Source organism: Neofelis nebulosa, chromosome 14 (genome assembly GCF_028018385.1).
Source record: "Neofelis nebulosa isolate mNeoNeb1 chromosome 14, mNeoNeb1.pri, whole genome shotgun sequence".
Lineage (NCBI taxonomy): Eukaryota > Metazoa > Chordata > Mammalia > Carnivora > Felidae > Neofelis > Neofelis nebulosa.
The window spans coordinates 60,816,604-60,821,116 of record NC_080795.1 but is presented as its reverse complement, the minus strand read 5'-3'; positions in this window follow the sequence as shown (position 1 = coordinate 60,821,116).

Here is a 4,513-nt window from a genome sequence, read left to right as displayed (position 1 = left end):
CTTAGAATTTGGTAGACATGACCCTGTATCAGACCTCTTTGTGGTTTCTTCTCAGCTCTAAAGAGGGCATGTATCAGTCAGGGTCTCAGCAAGAAACAGATGACATAATCATATTGGGTAAATTGAGGAGTCTTTAAGAAAGGAGGTATTTATAAAGGCTTAGGAAGGGCTGGGGATGCCACAAGGGCTATAGCAATGTCCAAACCTAGTAGCAGCAGGTGCCAGTAATGCCTCGAGACTCCAAAGGCCAGCAAGAGTGTATCAGTTGATTTTTTGCTGTGATAATGGACAACCTCAATATCTTAGTGGCTTATGGCAACAAATATGTCTTTCTTGTGCTTATTACCTGAGGGCTGTGAGCTGGCTGTGTTTCTGCTTGACTCTCCTGGGCTCAGCTGCGCTCAGTTGCACTCAAGTGGGCTTAGCTACACATTCGCTCTCATTGGAGAACCCAGGCCTATGTTAGTCTCTTACTGAGACATGCTGTTCTCATGATGGAGGGCAGAATAAGAAGGGCAGAACCAAACCAGGCAAGAGTGCACAAAATGCTTCTGCTCTGAAGAGAGGGTCAGAGCTGCTTACGTGCCATTGACCAAAGCAAGCCAAATGACCAAGTCCAAAATCAGTGGGGTGGGGGTTATAATCTGCCTTGAGAGAGAAAATGGAAATCTGTGAACAAATGATACAAGAGGGAGGAAGTGGTTACTGGAGCTTGGAGACAGAGTTGTGAGGAGAGGTCTCCCTGGCAGGAGCTGCAACTTTGCGTCCAGAGTACAGCCAGCCATGGAGCACAGAGGAGGGATTTGGGAGGAATAAATGCCTCAGGGCCAAGTCCTCCCTCTCTTCAACATCTGGCCAGTTCTCCCTGTGTCTATCCCCACCTGGAAGCCAAAGTCAAGAGAGCTTTTTCTGTGACTTTATAGGTCAGTTTCCTGGGACAGAGAGCAGGCTGAAAAATGTTACAGAGTGAAACTGGAGAGGGAAATGGAGGACGGTTTGCTTCCTACTCAAGGGCATTATAAGCTGATTCGTAATAGGGATACTAACATCGCAGAAAATGTACCACAAGCATTTCTTAAAAAAAACCAGTGACTCCTCATTCTTAAATAACTTAGAAGGAATTCCAGGCTGACGGTTCACAAAGTTAAAATGGGGGAAAAATTAAGATGGCAATAAATCTTCCTCGAGACCATGTTATAAATCTAGGGGAAAGCCCTTTTGGATGACATAAGGCATAACCTTTAACAGCTAATAGTCTAGAAACTGTTTGCAACTGACCGTTCTGAGGCCCTAAGTGGTTTCCATTCCAACATTGTCATTTATCTTGTGATATTTACTTTACTGTGGTAAGTTGCAATGTTTTTTTTTCCCCCCTCAGAGAGTCTGTGATAAAATAAACTCACAAGAGCAAGATGAATGCCAACTTATTAACAAGCATCACTTAGAAGGGAATAAAGCTAAACTGGCCCAGCAAGAGATGTAAGAGTTTTACATCCCTTAACATCAATCTGGAGGAGACGCTCATCTATGCATTTGTGTGTTACAGCCATGTTGATGTAAGGGCTCCAAATTCTGAAATACTCTTGAGCAGGGTAGTGAATGAGGGCAAGGGATCTGTACAGTGCCCTGCATCTTTCTGTTAACTTTTTTCCCCTCAAATTCTTTCCCACTTCTCCCAGGACATAGTACCATCATGCCCGCCACCCCACCCCTGCCCCCCGCCCCGGTGTCCATATACCCTGGACTCTAGGACCTGGACTCCCCCATCAGTCCTATTTTTTGTGTGTGAGAACAAAACCTAGAGTATTGAAGCCACTGTTAATTTGGGCTTTCTTCTCACAGGTGGCCATACTAGTCCTAAATGATATAACCTTTCGTTGGTACACTGATGATTTTAACTTATAGCTGGCCTACCCCAAGGTCTTTGTGAGGTCCGTGTGCTAAGTGTTTGGAGAAAGGTTTGACACAGGGTCCTAGGGGCTCAGAAAGGGGCAGATCTTATCTCTTCCTGAGGGGAGTAGAATCTCCTCAAGTTGGGTAGCATACCGATGCTCTAGTTTCAAGGTGAGCTAGTCACTCAGCAATTTGGACTACAAAATGTATGTTGCACTCAGTTGGCTCTCTAGGAGGGCCCAGCCCAAAGACACCCCCAACACTACTTGCTGAGGGCTTGGCCACCTCCTGGTTCTCTCTTGGTCAAGGGCAGTGTATGGAAATGTGACTCATCTGAGATGAATGTCATCCATCTGAGATATCACCATCCTGGGATGCTAGGAACCCCTGTGGTCATAAATGGCTGGACAGGAGCTATGGAATCCAAGATGTTGAAGTCATCAATTGAGATATCCAGCAAATTCATTTGGCAAATGAGGAAATGACACAACTAGGAAAAGACAGAGCTAGGACAATGATCTGGGTCTCCTACTTTCCAGTTTGGTGCTCTTTCATGAATATGGTATCTGATGTTGCCTGGTATGTTAGTCCAGATTCCCCAAGAAGCTGATGCCAAGACAGGATTAAATGTGTAGGAATTCTCTTAGGAGAGATGCCTGTTAGAGAAAATGGGGAGGGAGCTGGAAAACCTCGGGAGAGTTAGCAGACCATGTTGCAAGTCAGACTCCAAATGAAGGAGAGAGGGAGGGAAGGTTGGGTTAAAATGGGTTAAAATTTTACAGACTTCTGTGCAGCCTTAGGAGAGCCTAGCAAGGCTGTTGGTGAGTCTTTGACAGTCAGCCCCCAGAAATATGTTGGCTTTGATGTCCTTGATGGGAAGCAGCCCATGGGAAGTGTGGCCTGAGCACAGATGCAACAATGGATTTCAGAGCTGTATCCCTTGGTCAGTTATGGTTCCTGTAGTTAGAGGTCTTAGTCTCATCGCTGCCATAGCTGGCATTGCTCCTCTGCCCACACTTTTACACCTGTAATATAATTTATGTTTTTGTGTATCCCATTCAGTGTTTTTATGGACAATGGACAAGTACAGATAGGTATATTATTTTTGTGAGGACGGACATGGCTGAGTCTTCTCTTTCTTATAGACCTGACAGTGGATTCTGAGACATGCAGTTCAATCAGCTGAGCTGCCCTTTGGTGGGGAGAGGTCCAGTCACTCAACCTGATAAATACAGCCCTAAATATAAATGATTGGATCAAAGCAATTGCCATATCTTTCTTTTCCACATTTGTCTGGAAGCAACTCAACAGGATTGCTGGTGAAGCTCATTGATGTTCTCTAAAAAATTGTATGAGGTGAGACCTTATGCAAATTCCAGCTATAGACATGTAGCTAATTCTTCATCATTGGATTTCCATGTTTCTCTTCTTGTTCCTTTAAGCCAGGGCTGCAAGGCAAATGGAGGACATAAATATGTGTTATATACTGAGGACTCTGACCCTCATATGTAATCCAGAGAACACAACAGTGCATCTGGAAAGACCTGGAGACTCAAGCTTCTAAGGGGCTGCATGCATTTATTCTGCTTAGTGACTACTTAGCACTCTCCAAAATCAGAAATCCTGAAGGTTGGGCAGAGTGGTAAGGGTCTTTGGGACTGGTCCGGGTGGAAGCAAAGTGTATAACAGGTGCTGTGCACCTAACTCCCTGTTTTCTCTTCTCTGATGCTGGTGCTCATATTGCCAGAGGAAGGCATTCATTTACTTTAAAATTCAATAAACATTTATAGCATACTATTTATATGGGGCCACAGAGATGGATAGAACATGGTTTTCATCCTCAGGTAGCTCACAGTGTGGAGGGTTGAACGACTCCTAGACAGAGATTTAAATCCAGTGTGACAGGGCACTGTGAGTATGGTGAGAATAAGAGCCAGTGTGAGAAAAAAAAAAAAGTGCTACCAGAAACCAGAGGAAGAACATATAACTTAACCTGGAAGAAGCATTATTTGGGTCCTATGAGAAAAGGTATAGTCTACCAGTGAAGGATGGGGTGGGAATGGAACTCTCAGCCTTGTGAACAAAAGCACTGTATGTGTAATAAATTATAGGCAGTTTGTGTTGCTAGAGCAATACCTCTCAAAGTATGGTCCCAAGACCACTCAAGAGTTCCTGAGATCTTTTCAAGGGGGTCAGGATGTCTCATTCTCTCATGGTTTTAATGTCTCATGTCTCATTCTCTCATGCTGTATTAAGTGTGATATTACAACAGATTAAATGCAGAAGCAGATATAAAAATGTAGTTGTCTGTTTTTTAGTCAGACAGGTAAGAGATTTGTAAATATGTAAAACAATGTCACTCTTATCACTAATGTTTTTGTTTGTTTTGAAAAACATAGTTGTTTTTCATAAAATATATCTTATATATTTAACATGTAATGGCCTCATTACTGTTAGTTTAAATCATTAATAAAATGTTTTAAAATTTTCTTAAAGTTCTAATACATAGATATAAGTAGATAAATATAGTAGATATAATGCTCAACATTTTTTTAAAGACGATAAAGTGGTTACATTACATTGCAAAAGGGAGAGACAGAAAGGAGACCAAGACAGAGGC